General features: G+C 41.8%; 1 long non-coding RNA gene across 1 annotated transcript; it reads right to left on the minus strand.

The window, feature by feature from the left end:
• Positions 1-1,514: 1,514 nt before the first annotated feature.
• LOC104911595 lies at positions 1,515-9,693 on the minus strand. Its single transcript, XR_794046.2, has 3 exons — positions 9,627-9,693; positions 7,679-7,800; positions 1,515-2,325 (listed from the first exon to the last, which is right to left on the minus strand). It is a non-coding gene; the product is annotated as an uncharacterized LOC104911595 (long non-coding RNA).
• Between the last annotated feature and the right edge of the window lie 13,087 nt (positions 9,694-22,780).

Genomic DNA, 22,780 nt, shown 5'->3' on the forward strand with positions numbered 1-22,780 from the left:
TTGAAATTGAGACTAATAAATCAAATAAAATAGGAGAGAGAGAGTTCCCGATACCGATTCAAACCTGAAAAGCTTGGAACGGCCAGGAAAGCACCTCCAGCACCCACTGCCAGGCAGTAAGAGACCGCCCCACCCGGAAGGGCCAGATCCCATGACTTCCCTAATGTATAGGGAATAGGTGCCTGGAATTGGAGCATTAATACTTTAACTCCCAGTATACTACATGATGTTTTGATGCGGAATACTGAGAACCAAAACAAAAAAAAAAACATAAAACCATGACAATATTCAAGTCTCGCCTGGACGCCTACCTGTGCGACCTGGTGTAGGGAACCTGCTTTGGCAGGGGGGTTGGTCTTGATGATCTCTAGAGGTCCCTTCCAGCCCCTACAATTCTGTGATTCTGTGAATTAAACAGCATTTGATGTTACCAATGTGGGATCTATGGGAATAGCTCTTTTAATGTCTTAGTAATGCTCGGTTATGATGCTATCAGCCTATCAATTAGCCTTTTCTTGATTTGTGAAGACAAGACCTGGAGAGGAATCCCAGGCAAAGGGATGACCCTGTATTATAGAACGATTAACTCTCTTTCATCCCCTAGCAATTCTACCATAGAAGTTCCCTTTTAGCCGTGGGTATGGTGAGTATATGAAAAATAATTTGGTTGCTACATGTTCTTCAGTGGGCAACTAGAAATATAGTAATACTATTGGGATGACCTGAGAATCACTGCCTTGCTTCTTTGAAAAGGCAGTGCTTTCTTTTGATTGCAATTAGAAAGTAGTCAAACCATATAATCGGATACAGTTCTGCATGCAGCTGCAAATCATGTAGAGTTCCTTTTCCTAGAGCTAATGCAGTGGAGAAACCGTTCCAGCTCCCTTTTTGCCTTTTTTTTTTAATAGTTTGTTGCCACAGAGATAAATTATTGTCTGAGTTATTTCACTCTAATTTATACAGCGCATGTTGAACCATGTCTATATTAATGCTCCAACATGCTTACTTGCAATATGTAGAGTTATGTTGTTGTCCCTGCGGGCTCTTCTGATCAAAAAAGAGCTCCTGTCTTGTCTTTTGCATATTCATCTTGAATACAAATGCTGTTGAAATTAGATAAATAAGGGTGTTGTGTGTTGTTCTCACTATTTTCTGTGCTTGCTGCTTTATTTTGAAGGGATACAGTTACTACTTTCTATTGTTCTGGATAGACAGAGACTGAAATGTGTCATAATTCCACTTAGTCCTCCTGATGTTAGGCATCAAACTCCCTAGACTCCACAAGTCCAGCAGAGAAGCAGAGCTCTTAAATACCTGTTTTTGTTGGAAAGCATGGAGTACAGTAGGGAAAGATTCAACTTTGAACAGTTCCATCACTAACAGCAGAACATCTAGTGGCTGCATCCCTTCTCTCTTTGTGTAATGCCTACCTTCCTTATGACACCTGGCCATCTTCCCAATTGATGCAGTGCACATGAGAGGGCTAGAACACCACTCCTTAAGCATCATTAGTCTTGTTTTACTTTAGTAACACCACAGACAGAGTTTACTAGTTTTGAATGTGAAAGCTTAGCATCCAGCACAGGAACAAAGTGATTTTTAGCCCTTTTAAATGCCATGACTACAAACTTCTTAAGTTTTGTGTACTAGTGATGAATATTCTTACTGGCTTTAAACTGGGTATAGGCAGAAAGTAGTGCTAATGGGTGCAAGTGCAAGAACTCCAGGAGACCTTGCATTAATGCACTTCCTGTTCACAGCCAGCAAAACTCCCTTGAGTAATAGAATTAATCTTATTGTTGTAGCTATTACTGAGTTATTACAGTTATTTTCATAGTGATCCATAAAGAAAGACAAGCAAGGAGCTCAGTATTAAGCACCTTCCAGCAATCCTTGAAAGCTGTCATCGGAAAAGGCAAAACTATTGCCACCCTGGCTTAACATACAACACAGTAATCCATTTACATTTTTTACTGAAGTCTGGCAAACTGGTTGTAAAGTAATCCTGGAAATAGCCAGATATAGGGATATCACAAAATGCCACTGTCACATACAAGATTAAGAGACTACAAGAATCTGTTCCTCCAGTTCCAAAGAAATCTTTAGAGTTCAGGAACAGAAGTACCATGCCATGTAATGACAACAGGATTGAATTCCTCTGCAGTTCTGGCAGCTGTTTGCTGGTTAATTCCTGAGGGCCTTGGCTACAGAGGTGAACCTTCTGGAGGGTTTCTTGCTCTTCATCTTAATGCAGCACAGACTGATTGGACAGAAAGCACACACCCTTACAGCACAGCCAGAGGTAGCTGGTGGAGGCCAGGAGCACTGCAAGGAGCAAGAGCAATTCACTGGTGGAAGCAGTAGATTATGTTTGTTTGGCAATGCATTTAATGCAAGTTAAAATGGAAATACATCACTCAGATCTGAAATTAAAAAGCAACATAAAAATCCAATCTATCATTATATCGGTTTGCTACTTCTGATAATGTATTCCCATTCACTGAAAGAGTTTTAACTTGTCAGTAAGTTCATGTATTATGTAATACCCACAAGAGAAAGATTCTGTCTTCTTAGAAACTGGTTGGAGTTCTTAAGGATGTAGGAAAGGAATAACTTCACAAAATAACCCTTTCTGCAATTGTCTATGTATCAACCTGCAGTAAAGCAGTGAGAAATGGATGAGGCAGAACAATTCAACTCCTGAGCATGTGATCACATATCAGCCACATTCATAAATACTTAGTGATCAACCCCACTTGCTTTGCATATAAACAAAGCCTTATTTTCAGTGAAACAGATATCAAGAATGCAAACTTCAGGTAAGCAGAACCAACAATGCAGCATCATAGTACTGCAGGAAGTCCTGAAAACAAACCTTTTCTCAGATGCAGCACTGGCTATGCTGCCTGTGCGTTGCCTTAGATTAAATGTGGGGAATCAATGTTGTAAAGAGGAGAATATCAGCTTTAGAGCCTTAGAAACACTCACATTTCAGAAGATCAGCACAGGGGCACAGGCCCCTGTTTTATAACAGGGGCCTGTGCCCCTGTTAACATATCCATGTTTTGAGCATGTTCAATGAGCAACCACACACCTTAACTGTTGTCCCTGCACTCTCCAAGATGCACAACTTCAGCTCTGAGCAGGCAAGGCAGAAACTCATAAATGCCTCAAACCTCTCAAAGACCTTAAAAACTGCCTTATGCATAAATCCAAGTTGGAAACTAGTTAGCCAGCTTTAAATATGAATCAGTTTTACCTTGCTGTATTTCCTCCAGAGCATTTACTTCTGGGCTAACAATGCTCACAGTTGTATCTTCTTTCAACCTTCATTTGATAAGAAATGGCATACAGCAGCAGGCTACCCATATGATAATACCACAGCAAACCACCTTTTCAGCCCTCCCCAGGCCAGTTAATGCTCATCTCCTAAGTGTAACAACGTGTTGCAATGAGAAAGCTAAATTTATATTTTCTTTCTCATTTCACAAGCATAAAAGTTCTTGTTTCTATGTACTAAAGGCAGGCACAAATAATTTTCTCTCAGCCTTCAGAGTGGAGAATCTGTTATCTCCTGATGAATATTGGGCCCAGACAATCCAGCCATGGCTAGTTTCCAGAGCCACAGGTGCAGCACTAGACAGTCAGTACAATGGAAGGAAGTGTAAGTACTCTGCTGAAATAAAACAAGGCAGGAAGGCTGCAGGAGATACAGAATTATTATAGCTAAGCTCTTCCAAATGACAACATATTAAATAACTTCAGTCTAAGCCCTTAGCTTCTACCTCCCATGAAATATTAACCCTTTCCTTTATTGAATAAGAAAAAAATCTGTCTAAATCACATTTTTTTGTGAAGATGCTTCAGTTCTCTGTATTTGACATTCTCTAGCTACTCAACAAATCCTTGTGTTTTTACTTTCATAGTCTGATCTTTCTTACTGTCAGTTGCTTGCTTGTTAACACCAATGGCACCACCCAAAGACCTCTCAGGAAATCAAAATACCAAATTAATTCTTATTAATCCTTTTCAAGTCTGAATTAAAGCCAGAGGCTATGGAAGTTAATTCTATGGTGGCCATGCTAGAATTATAATGACCTGTGAAAACTGCAACCTTGACATAGAGAATTAATCACTAATTGCATGTATGGCCTTGTGAAACCAAGCAGTGGTTTACATCAGTAGCAAATACGTTTTTATTATGCTGATTGAGGACATGAATCTACTCGCTAACTCAGCATAATGAAAGAGGGATTAAAATATAACTTTTTACCACATTTCCAAAAGATAGTGGACTTGCCAAGCCATTTGAAATATGAAGTTGGAAAATTATTTGTGTAAGATTAAATGCATAAAGAGAATTTCATATCCAGGCTGTTTCTGAGCCACAGTACAAAAAGCAAATGTTGGCAGCAAGGCTGGCAAAGTAGTTAATCCAATATGAAAGCTGTATTCCTGCCCAACTCAGAGCTCTGCAGAGCCAGCAAAGATAGAAACCATTGGTGGTCCAGGATGCTCACAATATCTTCACAACATATCCTGAAAGCTAGCTTCTGAAAAATGCTCATGCTAGGTTAGGATGGTATATGGGGACTGCTGAATCACGGCCTGAACCTCTGATTGATCACCTAAGGCAAGCAATGAGTCAGCCACAAGAGCACAGGTGAAGGCAATTCACCTGTGGAAGGGATGGAGCCAGGCTGCACCTCTCCTAGAGCCATTTAAGAGCTGACCCCCCAGTGAGGAAGGATCTCTTCTGGAGATCCACTCCACCGGAGTTTCCCATGCGAGTCCAGGTTGCAAGTGAGCATACCTATCATTTCTGTTTCCTGCTTTGGTGTAATATCATCATAGCCAAGCTTTCTGTTATACCTGAACATCTGTATATTCATTAATGGCGAGTGTATAATCAGTGGATATACAGACAGTATCTATCTATCTCCAGGAGCTTAGCTAATATAATTAATATTGGAGTAATGAGAGAAAGTCACTTACCCTGTCCTGGGCTCACGAGATGAACTCCGATGGAGCAGATCTGCAGAGAGATCCTTCCTCACTGGGGTTCAGCTCTTAAATGGCTCTAGGAGAGGTGGAGCCAGGCTCCACCCCTTCCTGCAGCACAGGTGAATTGTCTTCGCCTGTGCTCCCATGGCTGACTCATTGCTCACCTCAGGTGATCAATCAGAGGTTCAGGCCATAATTCAGCAGCCCCATACAGACCACCCCTTCACGGCATGAACTAATGATTAGGTTGACTAAAAGGGTGAGCTTTCCCTAATACAGAGATCCAATACACTGCGACACTTAAACAATTTCATCACGACACATGTTGGTAAAATTCAAGATGAGTGACGATTGGTGAAAGTTGACATCCTTCTATGGGCCAGCGCTCGATGATGTTATCGGAGGCATGCGGTCGTGAGGTGCAGGTCCGTCCTATGTTCCATCAGTCTCATGCAGACCATCACCGGGTGTTACACATGATCTGACAGTAACACCAGAACGTTTTGATGACATTTCATTCTTTCCGGTGAACCTGAAGGCTCAAAGACTCATGGGGAGAAATAGAGATGGTTTCAGAGGTACCAAGAGGGGAAGGTCTGCCCTCCAGGGCAAGATACAGGCTGTATTTCTATCCTGGGTCAACACTTCGGCTTGTGCAGGGGCACGTCCTGGCCGCGTGTACCACACTTTCTGGCCGGATGTTTGTGGCTGCATAATAATATCAGGCACCAAAGGAGGTGTCCTGATCTGCCATAGGGACATAATGGGAGTCCCTTTAGCAATGAAGATTGGAGAGTTGACCACAACATCAGTAGGCCATCTACCTATTACTGGAGGGACTACTGAGCCTCCCACCTCCAACAATCTCCCCCAAGGTGCAAGTAGGCCACACCACTTGGGTCCTACCTGCACCTTCCATGGCCATTTTATTCTGTGGGTGCCAGGATCTGAATTCTCAGGGGCAGGGAGCAGAAGATTATTTTCATTACTAATCTGGGGTCTTACCTGATTATCAGTGACCGTAATTTGGATCCTAAGCGGGGGTGGCCCATGTTGTCTGCAACATTCTCAGGGCACTGGGTCTACCATCTCAGGGTCTTTCATTCAGGTCTCGCAAGGTTTCTTACAGTCTTTTTGTCCACCCCTGCAGGGACTGGGAGTCTGTCTTCAGGGCAGCCTTAAGAATACCATTATAACGTTTGATGAGGCCTGCCCCTGTTGGATTATATAGCAGGTGGATTCACCATTTCATGTTATTTTCTTCTGCCCAGCATTGTATCAGTGCACCAGTAAAATGAGTTCCTTGATTGCTCTCAATGACTTGAAGTGTCCCGTAGGCAGACATCAACTTGGTAGGTGTCCTGATGGTACGTACATGCCTGGTTTGCTTTCGGTACTGGATAGGCCTGCCCACTTGCAGTGTCAACACAGGTCAGGGCACATCTCGCCCCCTCAGACCGAGGAAGGGGCCGGATGTAATTGACCTGCCATCGCTGGAGAGGATTATGTCCTCTAGCAAGATGGGCTGTTGTTTCGGGCAGTGGTCTCAGTCTCATCTTGGAGCAAGTGTCACAAACCCGGCATGCCTGGATGATGTCAGGTAGCTGTATGGGCAGTCCCCACACTTTAGCAGCTGCCCACATTGTCTTTTGTCCCGCATGCCATAGCTTCTGATGTAACCAACGGGCGATGTTCTCAGATGGTGAATTCTCAATCCATTGAACTCGGGCCAGTGTGTCGGCTTCATTGTTTCTAGGTGACTGTAGGGGCTGATGACCAGAAACATGGTATACACATACAGTCCTGTGTTTGACTGTATTCCATATGTCTAACCACATGTCCTTGCCCCAGATCGGCCGGGCATGGATAGTCCATTCCTGTGTGGTCCACTGTGCAATCCACAAAGTGAGCCCTTGGTACACAGCCCAACTATCCATACAGATGTTCAGGATACCATCACCGGGTTCCTTAGTTATAACCATCCACACAGCTCGCAGTTCTGCCCATTGGCTGCTCTGACCATCCCCCTCATCAAACTAGATTGTCTCAGAGGAAGGATGGTATGCTATTGCTCTCCACTTGCTTGGGTTGCCCTTGCTGGATCCATTTGTGTACCAGGCATCTTCAGGAATAGGGTATTTTCCCTCCTGAACAGGACTCTTCTGTGGTGGAGCAACCAGTATTCCTTTCGGTGCATCACTGTGATATGTTACTGGGCCTAGGATCTTCTGGAATTCTTCTTTCAAAGGGTGATGAAGACAGACTGCTCTTTTGGCTGAGATAGGCGACCCATCGTGCCACTGTTTGTGCTTGGGTCTCCCCTGTCTTAGGAAGGTGGGTCAGATCTTTCACCCACCCCTGAATCGGCAGAGTGGTCTTGACTATAACTTCAGCCGTTTGAGTTATTGGCTCTACTGCCTGCAGTGCCGAATAGGCAGCCAATAACTGTTTTTCAATCATACTGTATCTCTCTTCTGCTCTGTGCAAAACCTGAGACCAGAAACCAATGGGGGTTCGAACAGAACTCTGGCGTTGCCACAGGCCCCAACCAAAGCCATCTTGAGTGATGTGAACATCTAACTCGGCTGGGAGGGTAGGATCAAGATCCTCTTGATCTGGTCACTAGAGGAAAACTGGAAGCATTAGCACTGCAGTACCCTCAGACTGTACATACCTTTCTATAGCTTTGCTTGAGGAATTTCACAATCCGCAGCTTCACTAGCTGCAAGATACACATGGGAACGAGTTCAGGGAGTGCAGGAGTGCTCACAGCTTGGGGATGCAGCCCAGGAACACCTGAAAGCAAATGTCTGTGGTATGATAGCTGATGGAGGTGGCTAGATACTGGTTTGACCAGCATTTGAATGAATGCTGAAAAAAACATCTTTAGAGAAGGCTCCTATGGCTGTGGATTATTATCCTGCCACAAACACTCACAGCTAGTGAAATGCTTATCTTTCTACAAGACTAGCAACACTGGACATTTGAGAAAAAAGAAATCCTAGTTTTGTTAGAGTTTAATTCAACTTCTCATTTCAGTTTGTATTTTGTTTTAGCATTCCCAGAAAGCTAGGAGCCTTCTCACTGATAATTTACAAGTGCTGATAGCAAAGTGTAGTACTAGTGGAGTATAACTTACTGTTTGCAATTTTTATTTAATAATCTTCACAGAACAAATTGAAGAGTTACATAATACCCCTCTCAACTCCCTTACTATACTTACAGGAATGGAATGTTGTTTCTACATTAGATATTGAAAAAGGGAAATTGATCCTAAGAAGTAGAGCACAATGTGTTTGTATTTTGTAACTTGTCCTTAGAAATAGCTGATGTGAAAAAGTAGAAACACCAGATATTTTAGTAGCATATTTTAGAAATACAGTTGCTGAATTATGTGATTAATTCTTGCTTGCAAAACTGCAATAGTTTTTTAATGTTGCAAATAGTGTGGGAATAATATGGACTAGAAAGCATGTTGTAATCTATTCTGTTTGGATGAGACCCTCAGCAAAAGAAAAACAAGTTTAACAAACATCAGAGAAGCCAGGGCCTCCACACAAAGCCAGACTGTCTCACTCTGCAGGTAGGTCGGGATGCAACAGGCATCAAGATACTCCCCTCTATCCTTCTTCTGAACTTACCAAACTTACCACTATCCAAGGATGAGCAGATGTCCAGAAATAATAGAAGCAAATGTTAGAGGTTAAATAATTAGCAATATACATTCTTAGAGAGCAATAATTTGTGTTGCCATATGTTTAGTTAAGCATCAGAAAAATTTGAGAACCTGAAGTACTCAGCCAATGAGGAACCAGGGGAGGAAAATATCAGCGTCCGGTAGTAGGGCATAAGAGACATAACGTTGCTTTCTGTAGGCTCTCCTGTTTGCAGGAAATCCACCACTGCAATTGGGAATCTGCTTATATCAGAGATACTATCCTAATAAATTATTTTGATATTTCCAACATACTGAGGGTGTGACATTTTAATCTTTAATAATCAGGAGGGAAGGGTGGCATCCTTTCACTAGAGGATAATAAAGCCCATAGGAACACAGCTCTGCTAGCTCACATTGCTGTTTATCTTCAAGTCATTCTTGATTTCCTGATCATAGCAAGGTTTGAAAAGAAAAGCATTGCACACAACTTGGGCTGAACTACTAATATAAGTTTACACACACACAGATAAAATACACATAGTACACAGTGGCAGTGGATGAGAGACATAGCAAAAAACACACATTCTTATCCAAAAATATTTTCTTATAGTACCTTGTAAAAATTTTTTGTTCTTTTTGAGAATGCCAAACAGTAATTAGTATAGAGGATTTGCATTTTTCCTTTCTAGAAGGTAACCAGATTACTGCTTAAAATATTAGAAGTAAGCTAGGAATGAATAAACTTCTTAGTAAGGTAAGAGGAGCCTGATGTCTAATTTTGACAGGGGAGGAAAAAAACAAAACAAACAGAAGCTATGAAGCTGTTCACAGGGATTGATGAGAGCAATCCTATCTGGGGGAGCGTATAATCACTGAATATATGAATGTTATAATTAAGAAATACACAAGAAATTTAGACTAAACAGGTTATCACTGTTAAAAAAGAAGTTAATGGAAAGCTTACCCTTATCCTAGACTCGCTGAGAAGACTCAAAGAGGTGTGAACTCCAAAAGAAATCCTTCCCCAGTGATAATCAGCTCTTAAATGGGGTCTAGGAGAGGTGGAGCCAGGCTCCACTCCTTCCAATAGCACGGGAGAATTGTCTTCACCTGTGCTCCCAGGGCTGACTCATGGCTTGCCTCAGGTGGTCAATCAGAGGTTCAGACCGTGAATCAGCAGTTCCCATACAGGGAGGTTGAGTGGAAAGAGAACAGCATCCCCCCCATCTGAAGGAAGGTCTGTTGAAGACAGGTATGGAACAAAGGCAGCCTGACCTGAAAGTCTGGGCAGTATAAAGTGGAAAATGGGACTGGAAATAGAGGCAATGTGTACAACCTAGAATACATCCTAAAAGTACATAATATTTTGTGTTAGTAACCTACAGGCAGATCCTCGTCTGAATCTAGGTACACACAAAGTTTGCAGGGGTTCAGAATAATATAGGACATTGTTGAAATACTTTTAAAAGGCTCTGCAGCGCTAGAACAGAACATCAAAGGCACGACACAGCTGTGACAACAGGGACATTTCTGGGTGCTAATATGGGACCTGTTCTTTTTTAAAAAAATAACACAAACAATACATGGCAGAGATTCATATGCTCTCACAAGAATTGTGTATCATTGCATAAACTTTGGAGAGATAAGAATTAATTGATTAGTGATGGGTGATGGTTTACAAAATTAGCTTGAATATACATATATGATGAATATGTTACTGTGGTAGGGTTTGCACTTCAATATCCTTTTACACCATGTTATGAGTTATAGTAGGAAGCAAACAGTCACAAAAATAGTTAAGCAGAACAGATCAGTGCATTTTATGAGGCTTGGGAATTTAATAAACCACAGGCTAAATACTGACAAGCTACAAACAGGTGGAACAGATTTGTGAAGAGACAAAATTACTGTTCTAAGGTTTAGGAAATCTTGAAGTTTACTAGTGGGTTGTACAAGATAATTTCTTGGCTATGCTGTCCTACTGCTAAGTAAGGTCGGTCTGGCTTAATCCATGCAGAACTGGAAGATTTCATCTTGTTCTTCTGAAGTAACACTGCCATCTAGGCGTAGCTTCCTTATCATACTTACTGCTGTTGATCATTCATTATTTAGTATGCGGGAATTGAACAGGGAATTGGGAATGTGGGAATTGAATGTTGTTTCTGCTTCAGAACAAAATAAGAATAAGAATTGTTAATATCATGGCTTCTGCTACCGTTTGGGTCCTTTATTAGAACTAATAGTTCTTTTCAGGGGGCCTTTCTACTTTATTGGTGTTCTCTAATAAGTTTTCTTTGCTAATCCCCTAGATAAATCTTCCCCAACAACACATACTCAGTATATAAGTTTTATATACTTATACTTACATATAGCTAGCATTGAAAATAGATGTCACACATATTGCAAGAGTATCCTGTGCAAATTAAAAGGACAATTCGTAACATGCCTCAGGGAGTGCCTGAAGAAGGTACTAAGGAAGATCGAGCACCTCCCCTCTGTACTCTTTGTTTAAGAAAGACTGAAGAAAGTCAATACTCTTCTTGTTCATATTGATATGGTGAGACATCTTGAAGATGACAGGACTGACACCAGATAACAAACAAATTAACAAGTAATTTATAATGTAAACCTTCTGATAAGATTGTGAACCTGGGGAAACAGGTGGGTGCGGGGGAAAGAAACACGGTATAAAAACTGTCACGTTGTGTCCATAGGTGCTCCTGCTTGCAGGATGCCTGCCATTGCCATAGTGAACAAAATCTGCTTTTATCAGAGATACTGTCCTGACAAAAATTATTTGGATATTTCCAACAGTAGATACTGTGAATCCAATCTTGTTAGAACAACAAAAGAAAGCATGCCATGTGTGTAGGATATATCTATACCAGAAGGTTTGAATCTGGCCTCGGGTATGTGCTACTTCTGAGGCAAGCCAGATTATTTCCTCAATTTCATGGGGTGGGAGAGAGATATCAAACCATAGTGGGACACCATATATACTAGGCAAAGTCATACAAAGCTTGAGAATTGCACATAACTATGCTTCTGAAGATTTGGGGCCAGTTTGACTTACAGGATGTGTACAGGAACAGGTACATATCTTGTACCTGCCTGCAAACTGAAACACCTGAAACTGACATGGGCTTGTCAGAAATAACTCAAATGATTTTTCAGAGACCAGATCTCTTGTGAAAGTTTTAATTCGAGATTGCAGTGGCAGGCATCCTGCAAGCAGGAGCACATAACCACAAACACATCACAGCCTTATATCCCCTATCCACCAACGCCAAGAATTCCTACTTTTTCCTCGTTAATTGAGTACTCCAGGTTAGCAACCAACTTGATGCTTACTATTGTATCTACATCCTAATCCCATTAACCTTTAATCTCTCATTCTCTTTGTTACCTCTTGTTTATCATGTTTGTCCCATCCATTTTCCTAATCCTGACAGCTGATCCTCTCACTATCTGCTTATCTGTCTATCTAAGCATACCCTAGCTGTTATGCGAGGCTGGGAAAAACAAACAATTTTAACTCTTACAGGTTATCTTCATATTTGCATAAGCTGCCACATTTTATTGGCAAGCTGATAGTTTGGTCACTCCTGAGAAACTGAAGATTTGATTTAAGACTGAATGTTAAGGTTTCTTAGAACCTCTCTAGCACCACTATGTATTAAAAACATAGTCTTCTAGAAGAAAACTATTCTAACTCCAGGGGCACAGACGTTTCCTGAACAGGCACAGATCTAGATGGTAGTAGGAAAAGGCCATGCTGATTTTTCTCCATTTGAGAACCCTGACCTTTTATCCAAAAGGCACATAAAATTATAAAATAAACCATCAAGAACATCACTATGCAGCTCTAACACCCTTAAGGCATATTTGTACTTTCTCACTTTTAATATTGAAATATAATTTAAGTTTTTAGTACCTATGGAAGGAGTAGGTAATTTGCATTACCTACCAGAGGGAAATAGGGAGTAGACCATCCACAGAGTCCCACAGTGCATCCATGTGGAAGACAGCCTGAAGAGGCGGCACCCTTTTCACATAACTCCTTTGATTCACATGCACGAATAAGCAATGCAACCAGCTAATTGATCACGTATACACTGTAGCTAATAACAGCAGAACAGAAGTAATGTAACTATGAAATAGTCTGCTGGGCATCAGAAAATTGGCTGATCCAGCTCTGAATGTATGAATTACACTGCGTTAGGCCAGAAACAAAGCTTATTGATCAGCAAATCCTAGAGTAAATCATTGATCAGTGTATCAGCCTAAGCATCTGAGGTAGGAAAACTACCCCAGTACATATTTGATACAGAAATTACAGAATAATAACATAGGCAGATATCACACAAAACAAGACCATTAACAAAGTATTAAAAAAAACATTTTTCTTTGGATGTACTGCAGAATTCAATGTTGCAAACAGCAGGTGTATAATCAATGAATGTACAGATGTTATAATTATGAAATATCCCATTTTCCCTTCCCAGAGGAGCGGGTTCGTGGATCCCTCCGCCCTGCTAATCACAGAAATGGGCCAAACCAGCCTGTAAACTGTTGGACAGCTGGAATTTAATTTATGTACTCTCATCAAACATTCAAACACTGGGGTAAGGTGAACCAGGACAGAAATCTGGAATTAGAAAGTGTCTTTGTGCACAACCAGAACCGAAACCAGTCATTATGTTTCTAAGATCATTTTCTTTTTTCATAAAGAAAAACCTTTTGTTGCTATTCATCTATATGTTCCTGTACACAGGCAGAATTTTTTCCATCTTCAGCCCTCCCAGATATTCCTTTGTACTTCGTACGTACTTCGTACACTCACCCATTTCATTGGGCCTCTCTGCATTTCCAGGAAAACAACATTTAGTGTTGAAAACTTAGCTGATACCCTAGATCCACCTTGGCATTCATTTATCTCCAACTAAAAGAGCATCTTAAGTGCTGCCATAATATAATCACCATTCCTTTTGAGGGATTCACAATAAATCCTCCACAGATCAATATTGGTGTTGTCAGAAGTCACTGGGACCTAAGTGCAAGGCCCACAGCACAAGCTGTTTGCACTGAGGATTCTGCACACCAGCTATAAGAGGGGACATGCCAAGGGCAGCTGCAGATGCCTCCATGTAGCCCTTCAACATCTTGACCCTGATGGCAGGGCAGGAGACCTAAGGAGCCCTGCCTCTCATCTGCAGGCCTCTTCCCATAGATTTGTACTCTCATTTTGCTAAGAGACTCTGTAACAGGGCATCACCCTGGAGGTCACAAGGGTTTGCTGCTTCAGGAGCTACATACAGCAACTACAGCCAATGCATGAGTGTTTTATATGACAGATTGTCCCTGACATTTTTGCTATATCCAAGCCCTCAAAAATGAATAGTAATGACAAAGCCTCATGAAAAATAAAGGAATTGGTTGATGTGGTGAACACATTGGTTGGTAATAGGACTCTGAGCAATGAGACCATGAAGAAAGAGCACTTTGTGTCACCTCATCAGACTACATCACACTCAGACCATCATTACACTTGACACTTCATCTAGCATGCTTAATACCTCTACTGATGGCATGTTGGCCACACTGCTGAGGATCAATTTCTCCTATTATTATTGGGCATTTTTCCCCTTACTGTTTAACCTTGTAGCAATTGGACAGATCAATACAATGGAAAAAGCATTACAACAGAAGTGTGATGACAAAAGGACTGGCACAATAGAAAGGTGCTATAAAGGAAGGGAAGAAGATTGCTCATCCATATCAGAAGGTTTGCAGGGGAAATTTTCACCAAGGAGGGATCTCCAGGAAAAGCATTTAAGGGCAGTCAGCCCTTAAATGAGGTCTAGGAGAGGTGAAGCCAGGCTCTACCCCTTCCAGTCACATAGGTGAATTGCCTTCACCTATGTTCCCAGGGCTGACAGGGTCCTCTCCCCAGGTGGTCAATCAGTGGTTCAGGCTATGACTCAACAGTTACCATACACTCTACCCCTTCAGTGTGAACCAATTATTGAGCCTTCTCTAATAAAGGAATCCAACACACTGTGAAACTTATACCTTATATTACACTTATATGCCTATCGTATTGCAAGTGATGATCAGATTGTGGTTGGCCAGTGCTTGGTGGTGTTACTGGAGGAATGCAGTTGTTTGATGCAGGTCCATCTTATGTTGCATCAGTCCCACATGGGCCATCACCAGGTGTTGTGCTTGATCTCACAGTGACACTGGAATGCTCCAATGGCATTTTGCTCCTTCTGGTTATCTTAGAGACTCAAAGACTCACAGAGAATAGTACAGATGTTTCAGGCGTACCAGGAGATCAGGAAGATCATGAAGATACAGACTGTATTCCTACCCTGGGTCAACACTTCGGCTTGCACGGCAGCATGCCCCAGCTGCCTGTACCACACCCTTTGGCCAGATATCTGCAACTGCATAACTATATCAGCCACCAAAAGAAAAGTCCTGATCTGCCACAGGGACATGATGGGTGTCCCTTTAACAATGAAGATCGGAGTGTTGACCACAATGTGGTAGGCCACGTCCCGATTACTGGATGGACTACTGAGCCCCCCACCTCCAACAATCTCCCCCAAGGTGCAAGCAGGCCACACCACTTGGGTCCTACCTGCACCTGCCAAGGTCATTTTATTTTATGGGTACCTGGATCTAGATTGGCAGGGGCAGGGAGCAGAAGATTATTTTCATTACCAATTTAGGGCCTTACCCAATTATCAGTGCCCAGAAGCAGGGAGGCCCATGTTGTCTGTAGCATTTTCAGGGCACTGGGTCTGCCATCTCTAGGTCTTTTATTCAGGTCCCACAAGGTTTCATACAGTCTCTTTCTCCACCCCTGCAGGGACTGGGAGTCTGTCTTCAGGGCAGCCTTAAGAATACCGTTATAACATTTCATGAGGCCTACTCCTGTTGGATTGTATGTCAGGTGGATTCGCCATTCAATGTTGTTTTCTTCTGTCCAGTGTTGTATCCTGGTGCCAGTAAAATGGTCACACTTGATAACTTGAGTAGGCAGACATCAACTTGGTAAGCGCCCTGATGGTACATGCCTGGTTTGCTTTCGGCACTGGATAGGCCTGCAGTAGCCCACTTGCAGTGTCAACGCAGGTCAAGGCACATCTTGCTGCCTCAGACTGAGGGAGGGGCCCAGTGTAATCAACCTGCCATCGCTGGAGAGGATTGTGTCCTCTAGCAAGATGGGCTGTTGTTTTGGGCAACGATCTCGGTCTCACCTTAGAGCAAGCATTGCAATCCCGGCATGCCTGGACGATGTCAGGTAGCTGTATGGGCAATCCCCACGCTTTAGCAGCTGCCCACATTGTCTTTTGTCCCGCATGCCGTAGTTTCTGATGTAACCAACGGGCGATGTTGAATTCTCAATCCATTGAACTTGGACCAGTGTGTCGGCTTCATTGTTTCTGGGTGACTGTAGGGGCTGATGACCAGAAACATGGTATACACATACAGTCCTGTGTTTGACTGTATTCCATATGTCTAACCACATGTCCTTGCCCCAGATCGGCCGGGCATGGATAGTCCATTCCTGTGTGGTCCACTGTGCAATCCAAAGAATGAGCCCCCGGTACACAGCCCAACTATCTGTACAGATGTTCAGGATACCATCACCAAGTTCCTTGGTAATAACCATCCACACGGCTTGCAATTCTACCCATTGACTGCTCTGACCACCATCCCCCTCTTCAAACCTGATTGTTTCAGTCAAGGGATGGTATGCTATTGCTCTCCACTTGCTTGGGTTGCCCTTGCTGGATCCATCTGTGTACCAGGCATCTTCAGGAATGGGATATTTCCTTTCTTGAAGGGGACTCTTCTCTGGTGGAGTGACCACTGACTGTTCTGACCCACCGCTGTGATACTTTACTGGGCCTAGGATCTTCTGGAGTTCTTCTTCCAATGGTAATGAAAACATACTACTTCTTTGGCTGAGTTAGATGTCCCATTGTGACACCGTTTGTGCTTGAGCCATCCCTGTCTTAGGAAAGTGGGTCATATCTTTCACCCAGCCCTGAATTGGTAAAGCAGTCTTAACTTTGATTTGAGATGTTTGGGTTATTGGCTCTACCATCTGTAATGCACAGTAGGCAGCCAGTAACAGTTTTTCAGTCATATTGTACCTTTGCTCTGCTCTATGCCAAACATGAGACCAGAATCCAACTGTGGTTCAAATGGAATTTTGGTGCTACCATAGGCCCCAGCTGAACACATCCTGAGTTACGTGGACATCTAGTTTGGCTGGAAGGGTAGGATCGAATACACCCAGTGCCTGGGCCTGTTTAACAGCTAGTTTTGCTTGTTGGAATGCCTCTTGTTCCATTCTCCCCCAGTCCCATCCTTCCTTTGAGAGTGATGGCCTTTCTTTGTGACATAGGCCTCAATAACTGTGCTAGATGGGGTATAAAGGAAAGCCAGTATTCCAATATACCCCAAAATTCTTGCAGCTGCATTGGCTTGATAGGGACTGGGAACACCTGAACCTTGTCTATTTTTGCACTGGGTAGTACTTTGGTCTTTCCTGACCAAACTACACCCAGGAATTTCACGGACAAGTCTGGTACTTGAACTTTTTGTGGGTTTATATCCAACCTTTTCTCTTGTAAATGAGTAGTCTATGAGTCTACTGCCTTTTCTAATGCCTCCAGAGAGTCAGACGTCAACATGAGATCATCAATATAGTGGTACAGTTCTATGTTATTACGATTATTCCACTCTGCTAGGTCACACACTACTAAGTTATGACAATGGGTTGGTGAATATCCTGCCTTCCCACCAGGAGCTCAATCACTGATTCAGGCCATGATTTAGCATTTCCACTACAACAAGTTATGTGTGATCCAAAGTAAATTTGGTCTGAAAGCTATAACTTCAATATAAGTGTTCATTTAACTCAATTTGAGATAGAAGACAATCATGTCACATGGTCGAACATCTGAAGAAATGATACTACACAAGCCAACAATTTCTTCTCTTTTTAGGTAAGGAAAGATCATTTAAATTAATTTAGCTACTGAGAGTGTTGACAGAGTTGATAATTCAGATCTACTCATCTCATTAGTGCATAGAAGTAATGACTCCTTGGTGATATCCTACTACTTCGTATTGACAGCATTAGTTTATATTTTCCAGTGGTCAATTAACACTGGTTTCTGATCAACTTTCTCACTTGTGATACAAACTGTTACCCAGCAAGCAAGCCAAAATTGAATAGTTTCCATGATAAATCCTCCCCTGCATCTGAGATTACATATCACAGTTGGAACCATAATTTTATAAATGTCAGAGTCAGCCAAAGTGGTTAAGAGTTCAGTAGTGTGGTCTCTGATCTCACAGATCACAATATCTGCAGAGTCCCAGGCTTCATGGTGTCATGGGAGGGACCCTGGCCAAGCATCCTACAGTCTCTCAACAGAAGCAGGCCTTGCCAAAAAGTACAGCTGGTTTAACAGAGCCCATCCACCACACTGGCAGGAAAAGAGCATAATCTTTTTCCTCATGGGTGACAGTTGATTTTTTTCCCATTACAGATGCATTACTGACCATCTAAGATGCTGGATTACTGACTGTGCATCCCACAGACCACAAGATTGGAAAAGCACATACCAAAAATGATAACATCACTCAAAACAAAGTCAGAATCTCAAAATAGAAGTTTATATCCCTATACATTACCTTCCCAGCAATTTAGCTCGAGAGACTTCGAACTTGCGAAAAGCTCTACTCCATTGTTAGCATCGGCTGTGGCTGTTTCTTTTGACCCTGAAAGACTGAAGAAGTAAATCCCTTGTGGAAAGCTGCAGTCTTTTGTACTAATCTGGGCCTTTCCCAACACATCAGGGGTAGTAGTGAGACCTTCTTAGTAAACTTGAGAGTAAGCTATACAAGAGCATGATTAATATTAACAAATCTCTGAAAGTAACAGCAGTCTTTAAAACTTTCGCTGGTTAACTTCCTTCCCCAAACACTGCCCTCAGTAAAGCAATGGTTCACTGCTGGTTCACTGATCATGCAGGATATGGTTAAATCCTACAGGTCACTTCTGAAAACAGATACTGTGCAGCCACTGCATCTCCTTAATACAGGATAATTATTACTTTTTTTCCCTACAGGAGGAATAGGGCATAAGGAATGACCTTCTCTTTGGGGTACGGCAATTGAGATTGAAGGACCTCATACAGACAAGTTCCTGTGATCACTGTAATTATTCTAAGTGAAAATGATATGCAGAATTCAATTTTTCAGATCGGATAATCTTCATCCCTCTGCAAACAGACCATGACAAACATTAGGACTAGTATAGGGCCAGCATGTTTATTTCTGGCAACTGTATCCCAAATACTCTGTTTGTTCTTAACAGCTCTTGCCTTGGACCACTCTTTTGAGCAAAGAGATTCAAGGTTTTATGCACAACAAAGGTTACTATGTACTCTTATTTCTACTGTAATATTGCTACCATAGCTATTTTGTCTTTTCCCCTTCTTCCATATAAAACAGAAATCATCACTGTTCCAAGGACTCCTAATTTCTTCTACTGAAAAAGACACAGTAACTCAACTATCAAAAGCAGTCCCTTATCTGTGAGGACGGTTGCTTTGTTGGTGAATATTGCATGTCTTCTCTTAAAAAGGATTGCATCAAATTTGCAGTCACTAATCAGATTGCATCACTGGATGTCAGAAATTCAGATTTCTACCCAATGATTATGTTAAAAGAACTTCAATTTTTTTCTTTGAAGATTGTCTTTCTTTGTGGCTGTGTGTCCCACGCAGCCACATTACTGCATTCTTCATGCTACGAAGTGCAGTAGTTCTGACCAAAAATGAGTAACGTAAAGGACCTACAGCATTTCTGGGAACAACTATACCATACGTTTTTCTCACACACACCTTGGAGTAAATGATGTACAGCATATCGGCATTCTGTAAGGCCACTGTTTCTTTCAGATGACAATGTCAGCCTTCAGATGACATGAGTGGCCTGCCTTGTGTCTGCTGCCACTAGGCGAGAGCATCTGCAGATCATCATATCTGCAGACTGTTGCCCTCACTGCAAGTAAAGCTGCTTCTGAAACGCTTCCTCATGCCTCCTTGATCACCACCACACCTATTCTTTGGCCTAAACTTACCAGATAACATGTGAAATCATTGGTGCTACGTAGGAAGATGGTGGTGAGAAATCTACCCATCTGACATGGTTCATAAAGACCAGAAAAAACATACTTTCAGACTGGTATTTGCTTTTTCTAGACCTTTTTAATTCATAAATGTCAGCCTACATCCAGAAATACTGAGAATTATGTATTACTAAATGATTCTGCCATACACTGGATTGATGCTGCCACATAGCATGATGGAGGCCACATGCTGCTAGACAAGGTAACTCATTGTATTTTAAATGGTAGCCTGTAGAAGAAGAAAAAAAAAAAAAGGTTACACTGGCTCTGATTACCAAGCTTCCTTCTGATTCTTTCTACTAAGTTGACAGGTCCCAACTGAACACACGATTTCTTAGGCACCCCATCCATGCTGTAAGAATGACTGCTTTAAACTAAGAAGTGCTCTGGAAATTTACACTTGAATGCAGGTAGCTGCTAAAGCAGCAATGAGGAATAGAGAGGACATGAAATACATAGGGCATGAAATGTCCAGCCTCTTGTAGGTGGGATATGGTAAAACCTTCTTCTGAGCTAGGTATTCCTGGCAGCTGTCAGCAAAAGCAACTTTTGCTACCAATTGCAAACTATTCTCTCCTGTCTTCTTATTCAAACTATCTCTAGAGAGCTGTGCCCAAGTTTTATAAAATGCCACAATGCTTAGGACACACTTTCTCTGTTTCTCCACAACACACCCGCATGCACGTACCTGAAGAAGAAAGCCTGCAGAAGGGCTTTCCTCACTGCAAAGAATCCTGAAATACTCTGTCAGAGGAGTTCAACTGCTGTTTTTAAAAAACCTTACCACAAAGGTGACAACAATTAGAGCCACCAGTTACTCTGATAGAGTTACTTCTCCTTTTTAGCCCTAGGTTTCAAACTAGGACGACTTTTGCTTCTGCCCAGAATGTACATGATCTTATCCTTGTCTCTCATCACAGAGCAACTCCAGTCCCTGTCATTATAGCTGGCATTCACTGGGCAAGGGAGAGAGAGTAACCGAAGGACACTCATTACCTACTGAGATGTAAATAGATCATTGTAGCTATCTGCATGAAGACAAGGCCTATTCTAAACATGCTCCTCACACTAATGAAACCAACTCAAGTAAGATCTGCTCCAACAGCATCTCTGAAAAAGTCAATGATATTTTCCTGGTTACTCCAACTGAGTCATGCAGCTCCCATCTGCTCCTTCAGCAGACAAAAAGCTTTAGAAACTTCAGCCAGCCCAAGCACCTCTAACTCTTCCCTCCACTTAAAAACAGCATAACTCTCTCCTCAATTCTCACTACTGATAATAAACATCACCTGAACAAGTCTCCTGTCAAAATGAAGTAGCATTTGCAGCAACTGTATCAAGGGCACATCTGTCCCTGTGGATATGAATAGTCCCTTTTTCCTTTTTTTAATCTTCAGGCTACTGTGTGTATAATGCAACCCAGAATATTTTCAGCCAACTTTTACAATATTTCGAGTTTATCATACACATCTAATCCCTTGAATAAAATGAAAGTTATCAAAATAAGCATTTAGATGCTCCCAGAACTCACAGCTAGAGATAAAAGTTTGAAGGATGCATTCTGCCTGAAAGCTCAATATCTAATTATATTAAAGAAAAAAACAAAAGAGCCCTATACTTAAAATTGTACTGTTTTAAATCTATCTCATGATTTTACTTCATTTTGCTTTAAACACTTCCTGTTTATTTCTTTAATATTAGCAAGCCTCAGCAGTTGATGATGCAATTAGCATTTTAAGAAGCAAGTCCAGAGTTTGAGTGACAAGTCCCTGAAACAAGAAGCACACTCTGTATGGCTTAATGTCTGTCAAGGGACTTGCTGACATCAGAATATCCCCCACTGCAGAGAGATAGGACAAGTAAGATGCCTTTTGAGACCTCAAGCGATTCAGACTGCTCCCATCCAACTGCCTTATGTCAGAAACAATGCACCATTTAATTTTGTCTCTATGCTACAAATTCACTCTTCGATTTTTAACTCTCTGTTAAATGCTCAATCTTTCCCCTCAGCAATGTTTTCCACCAAGCCTGGAGTCCCTCTTTCTTGTGTAGACGAACTATTAAAAATGTCAAATACTTAAATTGCAAGAAAGAAAATGAATGTTCCTTAAGCACAATGTTGGCACAGTATTCATATAGATGTGTATTCAGGTTGCTGAAGTAAATGCTCTTGGATTCTCCATCCCATTCTCCTGGCTCATCTAAGGACAACCTAAAAACAGTCCTTGAAAACTAGAACTGATTTTGGAAAGTCATGTGAGCTTCTATGCAGGTCAAAATATGGTATGGAAGGCATTTCAATTATTTTCTTAAAAATGCTGCTTAAAAGAAGAGTGTATCTGCATTTGGAATGTTACTTTAAAGAGCACTCACAGATGACAAACTGAGCTCAGCTTTTCAACTGGTGTTTTCCCATTGATTTATCATTGTGTCAAACAAAAAAATCACAACTCTGAGAACTACCCTGATTCAGAGAAATCCCAAATGGATTTTTCAGGTGGCCTCAGTGAACATTCTATTTGCTCTGTACTTCCTGCAAGATCTAACTTATCACCAGAACAGTTTCTGGACTAGTGCTCCAGCCTGCTTCTTTCTCCCAGTCTTTGCACACTGGATCAGATTCTTCAGCATTCTTCTGAAATCGTAGCTCTTTAAGCAGCTTACTTTTTTTTTTTGTTGGGGTGGGGAAGGGGGGGCTCCTTCCTATTACACTTTCTTTCCAAAGTTCCCTTGTTTTCCTACACACTGTTCCAGAGATCTTTCCAGTTACTCCAAAGATTTCAGATCCTTCTTGTGTTCCTCCAGGGTTTTCTTTTGAGTATTACTCTGCTGATTCAGGAGCTTTTTCTGTTTTTTTGAGTTCTTCTAAGTCCTCTTTTTTTTTTTTTTTTTCC

Source organism: Meleagris gallopavo, chromosome 6 (genome assembly GCF_000146605.3).
Source record: "Meleagris gallopavo isolate NT-WF06-2002-E0010 breed Aviagen turkey brand Nicholas breeding stock chromosome 6, Turkey_5.1, whole genome shotgun sequence".
In the NCBI taxonomy this organism is placed as follows: domain Eukaryota; kingdom Metazoa; phylum Chordata; class Aves; order Galliformes; family Phasianidae; genus Meleagris; species Meleagris gallopavo.